This window comes from Pan troglodytes, chromosome 2 (genome assembly GCF_028858775.2).
Source record: "Pan troglodytes isolate AG18354 chromosome 2, NHGRI_mPanTro3-v2.0_pri, whole genome shotgun sequence".
NCBI lineage: Eukaryota > Metazoa > Chordata > Mammalia > Primates > Hominidae > Pan > Pan troglodytes.
In genome coordinates this window covers 78,979,587-78,996,579 of record NC_086015.1, presented here as the reverse complement: position 1 = coordinate 78,996,579, position 16,993 = coordinate 78,979,587, and positions in this window count along the sequence as shown.

The following is a 16,993-nucleotide window of genomic DNA, read 5'->3' as shown; positions in this document are numbered from 1 at the left end:
CCAAGCCTCCTGACCTTCTTTCAGGCGCTAAGACAACAATATGGCTTCTCAGGATCATCCCAAAAGTCTCATGGTAGCTGTTTCCCCAGTGTCCCGTGCTGAGAACAGCACCTGTAATTTGGTCCGCACCCATAACTAGTGTTAAATACAGGAATGAGTGAATGCATGCCCCTCCCTTTCCCTGGTATATTTTCTTCCCATCCATCCTTTTAACTTGTTGTACTTGTAAGTATCCTTCATATTTCAGCTTAAATTTTACATCCTCAGGGAAGCTTTCTCTTAGCCTAACCCACAACTTAAGTGGTACCACATCCCTCTCACCATAGCAATAATTATAACTGTAATTTTATATTTATTTGTTGGATAATTTGGTTAGTACCATTTCTCTACTAAACTTTTAGCTCTGTGAACTCCACAAGAATAGAAATCAAGCCTCTTTTTGTTCATTACTGTTTCCCAAGTGTCTACCATAGCACCTCACACATTTAGAAGCCCATAAATGTTTATAGAGTATATCTGTGAGTGAGTAGACTAGTGAAAGAATGAATCTAAAAGAAAGACCCCAGAAAAAGTAGAGTCCTCACCATTTTTGTAAAATAACCCATCTATCATATTTCCTCTGTCAAATACAGGAAGCAGATAGGCAGAACTCTCAGTGACGAGCTAATGACATCAAACTTGGAAATGTATGACTTTAAAACTTCTAGTTTTAAATATTTTTAATTGTATTTACAATTTTTTGTAAATGTACAATGTACAATATTTTTAATTGTAAATATTTCTCTATCAACCGTTTTAAGCGAGGTATAGGTTTGCTACGTGATTTTATTTCTGTTACTTCAACTTTGGGCTAAGGAAAAAAATCTCATCCGTTTCCGGGGGGATTCATAGCCTCTGGGTCAAAGGTAATTGATTTAAAACTTATTGTGATTCCACAAAAACACAGCAAAAATAATTGCTGCACTTTATTTTCTCCTGAAAATAAATAATAGCTTTTATTTATTTTGTAGGGTTTCTATGTCAGTTATTAATTAAAATTAGAGTGAGCTATTATAAGGATTTACATGCTGAAGCAATGTTTTTATCTGAAACGGGACTTACCTTTTTATAGTCCTTATGATTCAACTCAAACAAAAACTTGTTGATACCACAACTTATCAAGAATGGATATTTGCTGATATTAACTACAGTGTGGTAGGACATATTCCCTATATTTAAAGGATTGTGGGGTCACAGTCATTTGGGAGAAAGTAGAAAATAATTCAAGATCCTGTAAGTTTAAAAAAGAAAGACTATCAAGGGCACACTATTATTTTCCTTTATTTGCCGTTTCTTTGTTTGGTTTAAACTTTCACTCCCAACTTCTATTTCCACTGTCTTTAAAAAATTCCATTCACTTCAACTTTCAACTTATAACTTTTTTGTCAGTTTTTTTTTTTCTGAAAATATACTGCCTTGGGAGTTTTCCCACTGGTTTAGAGAAAGGATTTTTGTTTGTTTGTTTGTTTTGTTTTGTTTGACGGAGTCTTGCTCTGTCACCAGGCTGGAGTCCAGTGGTGCGATCTGGGCTCACTGCAACCTCCGCCTCCCGGGTTCAAGAGATTCTCCTGCCTCAGCCTCCTCAGTAGCTGGGGTTACAAGTAAACGCCACCACGCCCAGCTAATTTTTATACTTTTAATAGAGACAGGGTTTCACCATGTTGGCCAGGATGGTCTCTATCTCTTGACCTCGTGATCTGCCAGCCTCGGCCTCCCAAAGGAGAAAGGATTTTTAAAAGAAAACGTTCTGAATGTAATGGCCTTTCAGCCAGTGAGATTTTTATTTATTATTTATTTATTGTTTGTTTATTTATTTATTTATGTAGACTGATATTTGGTTCTACAAAGAAGGAAAGAATGTTGTTTGTCTACAGAGCTTCCCTCTGAATCTTATTTGAAAAATGGAAAGTAGGGCAAAAGTCACCATATTACACCTGGCTGAAATAACTCCTGACATGTCATATAGGGATGAGTATTAATCTGGCATGATTCTTTTAACTAGAGGCTTTAATATTTTTTCTGGAATAAATGTTCAGCAAGAAGCACAGTCCCTGATAATCAGTGAGTTCTGTGTTGTCATGCAGAGTCAGGAAATGGATTATCCTTGTACAAGCATTAAGTGTAATTAAACAATTTTTCATTCAGTCAGTGCTTCAGTTCAGCACTGTACTAGGTGCTTTGGGAAAAAACAGGTACAACATGGTAACAGTACTTATGTCTAATACCACTAAGGCACCCATGAAGAAAGGAAGTATGGGATATGGAAGTTCGACAGAGTGAGAGTCACAGTAATTATAAAAAAACTCCAGAGAGGAAGGAGCTTGGATATGATGCTGGGGAAATAAACAGGAAATAGTTTCGCTGGAAACGTATTTCAAGGAAAGAGAACAATGTGAGAGTTCATAGAAAACAAGGTTCCACAGTCATACAATGATAATGCAATGAAAGTATCCTTACAGTTAAAATGATATGAAAAAACATTAAAGCTCGTCAGATAATTTAATAGTCAGCTACATCTTTATATATGCAAATGAAAGTCATCAGCTTTGAAGCATTAAACTCGATATCTGTTAGAATTTTTTATAATTTTAATAATATATTTTAAAAGAATTTGATTTCTGTAAAGTCTATTGTTGACACACACACATATATTTATATGTTTTGGGGTTATTTTTAAACACACACTTTTTAGTGTGGGAATGCTTTATGTCTGTTCATAACTGTCTATATAAAACATATAAAACATTAATGCTTCAGCTGGAAATAGTTACATAGAATGTTACCATTGATCCTAAACCAAAGAGAGTCTAGGTCACATCCATTCAGTGAAGAGCTAAAGCTAATCTCCTTCTTAATGTTATAGCCTAGTCTATTTTTACCATTATATTACTGATTTGTTCTTATTTATTTAAAAATAAACATCTGCCAGGTGAAGTGCTCACGCCTGTAATCCCAGCACTTTGGGAGGCTGAGGCAGGCGGATCACGAGGTCAGGAGTTCAAGACCAGCCTGACCAACATGGTGAAACCCCGTCTCTACTGAAAATACAAAAATTAGCTGGGCGTGGTGGCGGGCACCTGCAATCCCAGCTACTCAGGAGGCTGAGGCAGGAGAATCGCTTTAACCCGGGAGGCAGAGGTTGCAGTGAGCCAAGATCACATCACTGCACTCCATCCTGGGTGACAGAGTGAGATTCCATCTCAAAAAAAAAAAAAAAAAAGTTAGGTGAGTGTGGTGGTGTGTGTCTGTTGTCCAGCTACTTGGGAGCCTGAGGTAGAGGATTGCATGGGCCTGGGAGTTCGAGGCTGCAGTAAGCTGAGATCATGTCACTGCACTCCAGCCTGAGTGACAGAGTGAGACCTTGTCTCAAAAAAAAAAAAAAAAAAGAAGAAGAAGAAGAAGAAGAAAGAAAAAAATTTAGTGGTTTCTAAATTTAAACTTTTAAAATGCTATATTTTGAAATAATATTAAACTTACAGAAATGTTGCAAAGATAGCATGAAGAGATCCCATATACCTTTCATATGGCATCCCACAATGTTAAGGTCATCTGCTACCACAGTACATTCATCAAAATGAAGACATTAATATTGGCACGGTTCTATTCACAAAACTACAGATTTTATTTCTACCATCCTAGTTTTTCTATTAATGTCTTTTTTTTTTTTTTTTTTTTTTTTTTTTTTTCCTGTTCGAGGAGCCAATCCAGGCTATGGTGTTGCAATTAGTCATTACATCTCCTTGGTCTCCTCCAGTCTGTAACAGCGCGTCAGTCTTTCCTAGTTTTTTATGACTTTGACACTTTAAAATACTGCTTAAAACTGGATTTTAGGGGAGAGCTGGAAAGATAGCTGAATACGAACATCTCCTGTCTGCAGGTCCCAGCGAGAACAATGCAGAAGGCGGGGGATTTCTGCATTTCCAACTGAGGCACCCAGTTCATCTCACTGGGACTGGTTAGGCAGTGGGTGCAGCCACGAGCAGAAGCAGGGTGAGGTGTTGGCTCACTTGGGAAGTGCAAGGAGCCAGGAACCTCCCTTCCTCAGCCAAGGGAAGCCATGAGGGACGGTGCTATCTGGCCCACATACTACGCTTTTCCTATGGTTTTTGCAATCCGCAGACCAGGAGATTCCCCGGATGTGTACACCACCAGGGCCCTGGGTTTCAAGCACAAAACTAGGTGGCTGTTTGGGCAGACATCGAGATAGCTGCGGGAGTTTTTTTGTTTGTTTGTTTTCTTTCATACCCCAGTACCACCTAGCAAGACAGAACCACTCACTCCCCTAGAAAGCGGCTGAAGCCAGGGAGTCAAGTGGTCTAGCTCAGTGGATCCCACCCCCACGGAGCCCAGCAAGCCAGGAACCACTGGCTTGAAATTCTCTCTGCCAGCACAGCAGTCTAAAGCCGACCTGGGATGCTGGAGCTTGTTTTGGGGGAGGGGCGTCCACCATTACTGAGGCTTGAGTAGGTGGTTTTCCCCTGACAAGGCTAAGGAGGAGGGGAAGTTCAGACTGGGCAGGACTCCATAGAGCAGCAAAGTGGCTGTGGCTAGACTGCCTCTCTAGATTCCTCCTCACTGGGCAGGGCATCCCTGAAAGAAAGGCATCAGCTCCAGTCAGGGGCTTATAGATAAAACTCCCATCTCACTCAGACAGAGCATCTCGGGGAAGGGCTGGCTGTGAGCACAGCTTCAGTGGACTTCAACAGACTTCAATGTTCCTGCTTGCCAGCTCTGAAGAGAGCAGTGGATCCTGACAAGCAGGCTTCTCCCAGCACAGCGCTCGAGCTCTGCTAAGGGACAGACTGCCTCCTCAAGTGAGTCCCTGACCCCCATGCCTCCTGACTGGGAGACACCTCCCAACAGGGTTCGACGGATACCTCATATAGGAGAGCTCTGGCTGGCAATAGGCCAGTGCCCCCCTGGGATGAAGCTGAGAGGTGACAGCGTGCTGGCAGTCCTCACAGCCCTTGCTTGCTCTCGGCGCCTCCTCTGCCTGGGCTGCCACTTTGGCGGTACTTGAGGAGCCCTTCAGCCCACCGCTGCTCTGTGGGAGCCCCTTTCTGGGCTGGCCAAGGCCAGAGCCGGCTCCCTCAGCTTGCAGGGAGGTGTGGAGGGAGAGGCGCGAGCGGGAACCGGGGCTGCATGCGGCGCTTGCGGGCCAGCTGTAGTTCTGGGTGGGCGTGGGCTTGGGGGGCCCCATACTCGGAGCAGCTGGCGGGCCCTGCTGGCCCCGGGCAATGAGGGGCTTAGCACCTGGGCCAGCGGCTGCGGAGGGTGTACTGGGTCCCCCAGCAGTGCCAGCCCACGGGCGCTGCGCTGGATCTCTCACCAGGCCTTAGCTGCCTTCCTGCGGGGCAGGGCTCAGGACCTGCAGCCTGCCATGCCTGAGCCTCCCACCCCCTCCATGGGTTCCTGTGCAGGCGGAGCCTTCCCAATGAGCGCCGCCCCCTGCTCCATGGCACCCAGTCCCATTGACCACCCAAGAGCTGAGGAGTGCGGGCGCATGGCGCGGAACTGGCAGGCAGCTCCACCTGCAGCCCCGGTGTGGGATCCACTGGGTGAAGCCAGCTGGGCTCCTGAGTCTGGTGGGGACGTGGAGAACCTTTATGTCTAGCTCAGGGATTGTAAATACACCAATCAGCACCCTGTGTCTAGCTCAGGGTTTGTGAATGCACTAATCGACACTCTGTATCTAGCTACACTGGTGGGACCTTGGAGAACCTTTATGTCTAGCTCAGGGATTGTAAATACACCAATTGGCACTCTGTATCTAGCTCAAGGTTTGTAAACACACCAATCAGCACCCTGTGTCTAGCTCAGGGATTGTGAATGCACCAATGGACACTCTGTATCTAGCTACTCTGGTGGGGCCTTAGAGAATCTTTGTGTTGACACTCTGTATCTAGTTAATCTAGTGGGGATGTGGAGAACCTTTGTGTCTAGCTCAGGGATTGTAGACGCACCAATCAGCACCCTGTCAAAACAGACCACTAGGCTCTACCAATCAGCAGGATGTGGGTGGGGCCAAATAAGAGAATAAAAGCAGGCTGCTGGAGCCAGCAGTGGCAACCTGCTCGGTTCCCCTTCCACACTGTGGAAGCTTTGTTCTTTTGCTCTTTGCAATAAATCTTGCTACTGCTCACTCTTTGGGTCCACACTGCCTTTATGAAATATAACACTCACCGCGAAGGTCTGCAGCTTCACTCCTGAAGCCAGCGAGACCACGAGCCCACCGAAAGGAACGAACAACTCCAGACGCGCCACCTTAAGAGCTGTAACACACACCGCGAAAGTCTGCAACTACACTCCTGAAGCCAGCGAGCCCACGAGCCCACCAGGAGGAACGAACAACTCCAGACGTGCTGCCTTAAGAGCCGTAACACTCACCGCGAAGATCTGCAGCTTCGCTCCTGAGCCAGTGAGACCACGAACCCACCAGAAGGAGGAAACTCCGAACACATCCGAACATCAGAAGGAACAAACTCCAGACACGCCACCTTAAGAGCTTAACACTCACCACGAGGGTCCGCGGCTTCATTCTTAAAGTGAGTGAGACCAAGAACTCACCAATTCCAGACACAAAGCTTCCAGAGGAAGAAGCAGGCAGGAATCTTTGTTGTTCTGCAGCCTCCACTGGTGATACCCAGGCAATCAGGGTCTGGAGTGGACCTCCAGTAAACTGCAACAGACCTGCAAAAGAGGGGACTGACTGCTAGAAGAAAAACTAACAGAAAGCAATACATCAACAAAAAGGACCCCCACACAAAAACCCAATGCAAAGGTCATCAGTCTTATAGGTCAAAGGTAGATAAATCCACAAAGATGAGGGAAAAACAGTGCAAAAAAGCTGAAAATTCCAAAAATCAGAATGCCTCTTCTCTTCCAAGTGATCACAACTACTCTCCAGGAAAAACATAAAACTTGATGGAGAATGAGTTTGATGAATTGACAGAAGTAGGCTTCAGAACGTGGGTAATAACAAACTCCTAGTTAAAGGAGCACGATCTAACCCAGTGCAAGGAAGCTAAGACCTTGATAAAAGGTTACAGGAACTACTAACTAGAATAACCAGTATAGAGAATAACATAAATGACCTTATGGAGCTGAAAAACACAGCAGCAGAACTTCGTGAAGCATACACAAGTATCAATAGCTGAATCGATCAAGCAGAAGAAAGGATATCAGAGATTGAAGATCAACTTAATGAAATAAGGCGTGAAGACAAAATTCAAGAAAAAGAAGAATGAAAAGGAAAGAACAAAGCCTCCAAGAAATATGGGACTATGTGAAAAGACCAAACCTATGATTGATTGGTGTACCTGAAAGTGATGGGGAGAATGGAACCAAGTTCGGGATATTATCCAGGAGAATTTCCCCAACCTAGCAAGACAGGCCAACATTCAAATTCAGGAAATACAGGGAATACCACTAAGATACTCCTCAAGAAGAACAACTCTGAGACACATAATCACCAGATTCTCCAAGATTAAAATGAAGGACAAAAAAACTTAAGGGCAGCCAGAGAGAAAGGTCAGGTTACCTACAAAAGGAGGCCCATCAGACTAACAGCAGATATCTCTGCAGAAGCCCTACAAGCCAGAATACAGTGGGGGCCAATATTCAACATTCTTAAAGAAAATAATTTTCAACCCAGAATTTCATATCCAGCCAAATTAATCTTCATAAGTGAAGAAGAAATAAAATCCTTTACAGGCAAGCAAATGCTGAGGGATTTTGTTACCACCAGGTCTGCCTTACAAGAGCTCCTGAAGGAAGCACTAAATATGGAAAAGGAAAACTGGTCCCAGTCACTGCAAAAATACACCAAAATATAAAGGCCAATGACACTATGAAGAACTTGCATCAACTAATGTGGAAAATAAACCAGCTAGCATCACGATGACAGGATTAAATTCACACATAACAATATTAACCTTAAATGTAAATTGGCTAAAAGACCCAATTAAAAGACACAGACTGGCAAATTGGATAAACAGTCAAGACCCATCGGTGTGCTGTATTCAGGAGACCCATCTCATGTGCAAAGACACAAGTGGGCTCAAAATAAAGGGATGGAGGAATATTTACCAAGCAAATAGGAAAAAAAGCAGGGGTTGCAATCCTAGTCTCTGATAAAACAGACTTTAAACCAACAAAGACCAAAAAAATGACAAAGACATTACGTAATGGTAAAAGGACCAATGCAACAAGAAGAGCTAACGATCCTAAATATATATGCACTCAATACAGGAGCACCCAGATTCATAAAAACAAGTTCTTAGAGGCCTACAAAGAGACTAACAGGGATAGCAATTGAGATGAGGATGAAGGTCGTGGACTAACTTAGTCAAATGGTTTGGTATTCAAGCAAGCAGCAATTATTTTACAAGAGGCTGAAAGAAGTGGTCTGAAAGTGGCAATGAGAAGCATAGAATACAAAAATATCCCTTTCAATCCCTGAGGTCCATGATGGGTAACAGACCAACAAGATGCTGTCACTTAACAGAGCTACAGAGTGGTGTCTTCTAGTGAGAGCCAGATTTCAGCCAAGGCAGGGACAAATAAGAACTCAGAAATGGTTAAGGAGAGAGTGGGGCTTGATGATGTTTCTATGAATCAAGTGGTGAAATATGGCCAAGGCAGCATAAAGATTAAGTGCTTGGGTAGGACTGGCTCCATAATTTGTGGAGCCCAGTGCAAAATGAAAATGCAAGACTCCTTTTCCAAAAAGTATTAATGATTTTAAGACAGGAGCATTAACCTAAGTGGGGCACATTTTTAGATCTGGAACAGTATATACAACAGCACAAATTACAAGTGGGCTCTGGGTCTAGACTGCCTGGACTCAGATCCAGAATAGTCAACTTTCTCAATTTTCACATCTTTAAAAATGGAGATAATCTTAATATCTAACTCAAAGAGTTTTGGGAAAAAATAGATGGATTAATATGTATAAAGTATTTGATACCTACTAAGCACTCAATAAATTTTTTGAATTTTAATACTCTTGGCAATAGAATACATGTCAGCTAGAATTATTGGTCAGTACTATTACTTCATAAAGTTTGAAGTCATCAGAGGAGTTAAATTTCAAAAGAAAATTAGTCCTCACTGATCAGTGACAGTCCAGGAGATCATGAGAATCTATTTAAATTTATTTATGTTATCCCTGTAGTTTTATACAATTGCTTCATCATAGATGAAGACTTGAAAGGTGCTGCCATATTCAATCTGTCCTCAAGTGAAAAGTTAAAATGTGGTTCGGTCTGTCCTGTGTCTTGTGTTTATGAGAATAATTGGGATTCTGCTGCTTTAACAAAAGTGAAAGTTTGGGTATTATGGGATAGTTTTGCCATTGATAGGGAGTGGATGGAAGAAGGTGACTTAACATTCAGCAAATTGGAAATCTGTGCTGCCCCTAAAAAGTGACCCACAAAAGTAAAGGAATGAACTGCAGACTGATCTGTGCTCCTTCCCAGATCCCCATGAAAATCTAGACTTTTCTTTTTTCGAGATTTAAAACTCCTTAACTACACAAGGGATACCACTGCTGGGAATTTTAACTGTGAATGAAGAGTTTTGTGTGGTCCTTAATTGGGAGAAGAACCTGTCAAAAATAAAATATTCTATATTCAAATAGTCTCTGAACCATTATGGGCCTAGCAACACTATATAAACTGTCACACAGCTGGTGGCAGGTGGGTTGATTTTTCTGCAACACTAAAAGCTGGCAGGAGTGTCTTTCAGAAAACTACTCCCTTGAAAATTTCTAGTTAAGGTATAAGAAGAGGTGAGGAGGGAATATGGGGAGACAGGAAAGGAATTAAATAGTTGGATAACTACTGTGAAATATTTGAACTATGACAGCTGATTTCTGTTTGAGTTTGGAACTAATCTGCTTTGAAATCGGAAGTTTTAGTAAGTTTGAATATTTCTTCACTAGGTTCAGGTTATAGATAATTTTGGGAAAACTAATGAGAAGAGTAGCAGGATAACCCACGAGGGGAAAGAAATAGAAGGAATGAGCCCTTTATGTTTTTATGGAGAGGATGTTTGACAACCTGTATGCACAGGATAGTGGCTGTTTTGTGTCTCATTTTTGTTTCCATATGTATAGAAAATCAATGACTCCCGTCCCATCACTTCCTGTTGTCATGCTAAGTTTTGGTAATGTAAACTGCCTATTGCTCCCCACATGTCTGCAGGTACTTCCAAGTAAAACAGGGAGAAAAACTTGAATGAAAAAATATTGGCTGCTGTTTTCAATTGCCCCTCCCTCTCCCTAGTTTCAAGGGTTCTTAAATGTGTTTTGTGCCATGGGCCTCTTTGGCAATCTGAAGAAACTTATGGGTCACTTCTCAGAATAGTGTTTCTAAATACATAAAATAAAATGCCTGGGATTCTAAGAGAAACCAATGATGATGAAATACAGTCCTGTCCTGAACCTGTGGATAAGAACCCCTGCCCTAGTTCTTGGGCCTTATTATGCAAATCATGCTAATCAGTGGAGGGAAAACCAGAATAGGGAATTTGAATTGTGTCAAGAGAAATTCCTACAAGGGATAAAAGTAAAAAGAAATACAGTAAAGGAAATGGAAAAGGAAAGACCCCTTGGGATGAAGTGCATTTTGATGCTTTGTAGAGAAGGAGAACATGAAGAGATGCTTCAGGGAAAGCGGGAGGGGGTAAAATAAAACACAGAATAAAAGGAATGGCAGAAGTAGGTTTTAAACTATATACCCTTTGATGTTCTTTGAGAGACACAACTAGAAACTGGAATTACTTTCTTATTGTTACCGGAGTCTGTTTGTTTGAAGGTTGGGTCACATGAGGTTCAGAAATTTATTCTGGTTACACATGCCTTCTTGAACTTACTCTTCTTGTTTTGACAGTCTTAAATCCTCTCTACAATCTTCTCAAAATTTAGGATCCATATTCATCTTCCATGACCAATCTTAAATTCCACCTCTTCTGTGATACTTTTCTAATGCCGTTTTCTTCTCTAACAACCAGCCAATTGTCTCAGAAATGTCTCTCTTGCTTTACATTGTAGTTATTTGTGTTAATTTCCCTCACTTGATTATTCCTGCTACCTAGCATATTATGATAAATGAATGAATGAATGAGTGCATTTAATAATGCATGATGGGTACATGGCAAAGTTTCTGCCTACATTTGTAATAGGAGTGCTTGCAAAAAGAGGAGATGTATTTATATCTACCACAGACATGAACTGAGGAAGTTTTAGTTATCATATGCCACACTAAACTCTGCATATATAATTATCTGTCATCATCAAAACAACCCTGAAGAAGAAATTTTGTTAATTCCACATCAATAACAAAGAAACTAAGATTCCAAAAAGTATTAATAAGTGGAAATTTGGATTTGAATATATTTCTTTCTAATTTGAAAACCTACATATATTCCAGTATATGAAGCTGCCTCCCTTTTAAGAAAATGGACAGTTAACTTTCATTGTGATCTTATTAGAATTCTTATTGGTAGTTACTCTTATTAATAAGAAACATTAATATTTTAATAAATTGAAAGTCTCAGAAGAAATAAATCACATAATCATCTCATGCTCTCTGTAAAAAAAACATTCTATCTACCATGATTTGCTGTATTTCAGTAAAGCTTCAGAAAAGCAATCTGTTACCTTGGACAAGTCTGATAGATTATCCAATTGGATCTCACTTAATCATGATTTTAAATTTAAGTTTTGCATCATCATCATAAAAAGAACATTAAGTTATCTGGCAGAATCCTAACACCGAAAGTATATTTTCTTAATCAGTTACCGTTACTAATGTTTTATGACAGCCAGAGGATTTTGAAAATGAAGACCAAAATAAGCACTCTTCTGATTATGAAACTGCACTATCACAGCCAATTTGTAAGGTCTATATTATGCGCCTTGTTTAGGGAAAGACATTAAATGAAGGTTCAGAGATGTTAGGCAACCCAGTCAAGGAAACACAGCTAGAAAGAGCTAGAATAAGATTTTGGACATGTGAACTACTCATTTACTACTGAAAAAGAATTTCAGGTTTCCTCAAGTGGCTTTGTCATTTAAATATTCAATAAATAACTAATATCTGTCTTCAGGTATCAGGGTGTAAAATCCTACACATTATTGAAACACATGGAATTTGAAATTATTTAAATAGATGGTTAGGGGAGGGAGGAGTAAAGAAAGAAAAGTGTGAAATAATGATTTTCATAGGTCTTATAATTACTTTGGTAAAGAATGTTAATTTTACAATAAATCTGTTTAAATAGTTTTAATTAGTTTATATAAATATATTAAGCCTTATTTTATTACAATAAAAATAATACATTCACAATGTAAACTAATTTTCCATTTCCATGTAAACTCACCACATGGTAAGTTGCAAATAGAAAAAAACTATTTTAGTAATCTCACTTGCTTTTATATTTCTGAAATGGTATTTTTCTTGATATTCCAATTAAAATATAAAATAAATACTTAATTTTTTACAATAGTACAGTAAGCATCAATAATGATTTTGAAGAATAATTTCTGAGTATTCATTTTTAATTTTATAATGAATATTCTATTTAATATGTGCATAATCTAGCTGAAACAACAAAGAAGTTATAAATTCTTTATTGATATTTCTGTTAAATCACACATGCCTATTAAACATCTCCTATGTACTAAGTATTACTTTAGGAAATGAAACTTATAAAACATCCCTGCTTAAGCTTTAAGTTAAAATATTTATTATCCCTAATTAATTATCATTAATTTTTAAGGGGACATTTATGTCTATATATTTTACCTGGATTTTGATTTATCAATACGGTTGATTTTCAATTAATGATATAAAAAGATAAGAATCACAATATTTTTAGAAATTTACCTTGTATCCTGGTCCTGAAAATTCAGTGTTCTAGATAGGAAAACGGTGTTTTAAAATTCTGAGATTTCTTTCAATATGAAAACCAAACTAAAGTTTGTGGTAACAAGTAGCAGTCAACATAAGATTATCCAGACTTACATTTGGGGACAAAGTAGAGAATCATAATAAACTTGCAAAAAACTAATGAAATCTATATCCTGGTGAAATTAAAGTAATATTTCAGTTTGTGAGAGGATTATATTTGTAAGACACAATCCAATTAATTTGAAAAAAAAGTAATAGATATTTATATAATCAAACCAAAGTAAATGGGCCTGGAATAATAGTAAAATTGTTGTACATTTAATCCTAGAAAAAAAAGAGAAATCTTAATGCAAGTCCTGCAATCATGTCCTAATTCACAAGGAAAAGACCACTCTCACCCTCCAATCCAAATTTATAGGTCCATTAGAAAAGGGGATCGCTAAAGGCAAAAATTATATAAAAGAATTCTAAAAGGAAGGAAAGATCTATCTTCTTCTCCCAATAGTAATGAGCTTAGTGCTCAGTAGAGACTGAGAATAGAGTCAGGTCTAGAAGATTGATCTAACAACACAGAATATTAGCTTCTTCAAAAACCCACATAATTACCCTAAAATCACCCAATCACTTGCAATATTAACTCTTCCATGGCTGAAACTAGAGCAATTTGAGCAACCAATTAAATAATTATAGTATAGTATTATAGCCCAAAGAATATTCACCAATCCATACTGATAAAAATAAACGACTGATCGAATAAGTGAATAAAAGGGGCAGAAGTCAGAATTCTTGGAATTCTTGCTTTTAGAAGAATTTTAATTAGTAAATAGAAAAGGAATGTAGGAAGCAGAAAATTGCCATTAGATCACTGGTATAGTTTGGATCACTGACCCTCCAAACCTCATGTTGAAATCTGATCTCTAATGTTGGATGTGGGGCCTAATGGGAGGTGTTTGGATTATGGGGGCAGATCCCTCATGAATGGCTTGATATCCTGATGATGATGAGGGAGTTTTCACTCTATTTGTTGCTCCTAGAACTGGTTCTTTTTTTTTATTTTATTTTATTATACTTTAAGTTTTAGGGTACATGTGCGCAACGTGTAGGTTTGTTACATATGTATACATGTGCCATGTTGGTGTGCTGCACCCATTAACTCATCATTTAGCATTAGGTATATCTCCTAATGCTATCCCTCCCTCCGCCCCCCACCCCACAACAGTCCCCAGTGTGTGATGTCCCCCTTCCTGTGTCCATGTGTTCTCATTGTTCAGTTCCCACCTATGAGTGAGAGCATACGGTGTTTGGTTTTTTGTCCTTGTGATAGTTTGCTGAGAATGATGGTTTCCAGTTTCATCCATGTCCCTACAAAGGACATGAACTCATCATTTTTCATGGCTGCATAGTATTCCATGGTGTATATGTGCCACATTTTCTTAATCCAGTCTATCCTTGTTGGACATTTGGGTTGGTTCCAAGTCTTGGCTATTGTGAATAATGCCGCTATGAACATACGTGTGCATGTGTCTTTATAGCAGCATGATTTATAATCCTTTGGGTATATACCCAGTAATGGGATGGCTGGGTCAAATGGTATTTCTAGTTCTAGATCCCTGAGGAATCGCCACACTGACTTCCACAATGGTTGAACTAGTTTACAGTCCCACCAACAGTGTAAAAGTGTTCCTATTTCTCCACATCCTCTCCAGCACCTGTTGTTTCCTGACGTTTTAATGATCGCCATTCTAACTGGTGTGAGATGGTATCTCATTGTGGTTTTGATTTGCATTTCTCTGATGGCCAGTGATGATGAGCTTTTTTTCATGTGTTTTTTGGCTGCATAAATGTCTTCTTTTGAGAAGTGTCTGTTCATATCCTTTGCCCACTTTTTGATGGGGTTGTTTGTTTTTTTCTTGTAAATTTGTTTGAGTTCATTGTAGATTCTGGATATTAGCCCTTTGTCAGATGAGTAGGTTGCAAAAATTTTCTCCCATTCTGTAGGTTGCCTGTTCACTCTGATGGTAGTTTCTTTTGCTGTGCAGAAGCTCTTTAGTTTAATTAGATCCCATCAGTCAATTTTGGCTTTTGTCGCCATTGCTTTTGGTGTTTTAGACATGAAGTCCTGGCCCATGCCTATGTCCTGAATGGTATTGCCTAAGTTTTCTTCTAGGGTTAAGAGCCTGGCACTTCCTTCCCCTCTCCCTCTTGCTTTTCTCTTCCCCTGTGGTCTCCACACACCAGCTCCTCTTTGCCTTCAGCCATGAGTAAAGGCTGCCTGAGGCTCTCACCAGATGCACAATCTTCCAGCAAATAGAATTGTGAGCCAATAAATCCTCTTTTTCTTTATAAATTACCCAGCCTCAGATATTCCTCTATAGCAAAACTAACACACCAAGATGATTACAATAGTAATAATTGCTGCAAGCAAAGTCTACCAGTGAATATGAAAATTGCTGGGCAAAACCTCAAGGAGAATCAGGAAAATTTGTGGCCTTAAAATATACTCGATGTATGTATTAATTACTGTGGTTATTTTAACATATGCCCACAAATTCTTTGAAACACTTCCCTCCAGGAAGTGTAACGATACTTCAGACATGAACTGAGGAAGTTTTAGTTATCATATGCCACGCTAAACTCTTCATATAGGACTTACTTCTAAAAAGTAGAATATGGAAAGGGAAAAATGGTAACTTTATGGTTTAAAATCCTGGCTTAAAACCCTGTTGGAAATCATCTTAATGAAGTAATCCAGTTTAACGTTAGCAGTAATAAAGAATAATGATATTATCTACCCTCTGCTATAATGCCATTGCATGGCGCATCATGGTACTCTTTCCAAAAGTTATGGAACTTCAGCTTAATTATGAGAAAGTGCTAGACAAACACAAATTGAGGGATATTCTACAAAATATTTAAGCAGTATTTTTTATTTCTAAATCCAGTTTATTTTTTTTTGCCTGATTTGTTCATTCTTTATTAATACAAATTTTCAGAGAGAACTAAATAAGGAGCTACACCTGCACATGACCAGCACCTGAAGAGGAGGGATGGACAAGCACAGTGGTGCATTTGGAAAGAGAAATTCAAGGAAATATTAAACAAAAGAAGACATGAAGTGGAAAAGTCATTACACTGTGGGAAAAAATGACACAGAACAACCAAAATAGACAACCTAATAACCTTACAGAGAAAGGACCATTTAATCATCCTGGCAAGATGATCAGGTTATTTCTAATGAAATTACATTAATCCATTTGGGGTAGGTCAGTTTAATCTCTCATCTTTCATTCCTTTACTAGAATGCCTACTTCATAGGATGTGAGGAAGGCATATAGCACCTCCTGTATTTAATAAATAATAGCTTCTCTTCTGCTAAGTGGAGAATGCAAAAGTGCTTGGAAGTAATTTCTCTTTTTTTCTCTTTTTTTTTTTTACTTTAAGTTCTGGGATGCATGTGCAGAACGTGCAGGTTTGTTACATAGGCAAACATGTGACATGGTGGTTTGCTGCATCTATCAACCCATCATCTAGGTTTTAAGCTCTGCATGCATTAGGTGTTTCTCGTAATTTTCTTCCCCCCCTTGCCCCTCAGCCCCCTACAGGCCCCAGTGTGTGATGTTCCCTTCCTTGTGTCCACATGTTCTCATTGTTCAACTCCCACTTATAAGTGAGAATATGTGGTGTTTGGTTTTCTGTTTCTGTGTTAGTTTCCTAAGAAGGAAGGTTTGCAGCTTCATCCATGTCCCTGCAAAGGACATGAATTCATTCTTTGTTATGGCTGCATAGTATTCCATGGTGTATATGTGCCACATTTTCTTTATCTAGTCTATCATTGATGGGCATTTGGGTTGGTTCCAAGCCTTTGCTGTTGTAAATAGTGCTGGAGTAAATATAGGTGTGCATGTGTCTTTATAGTAGAATGATTTATAATCCTTTGGGTATATACCCAGTAATGAGATTGCTGGGTCACACGGTATTTCTGATTCTAGATCCTTGAGGATCCTTGAGGTTGTAGAGTTGTGTTATTTCTGAGGCCTCTG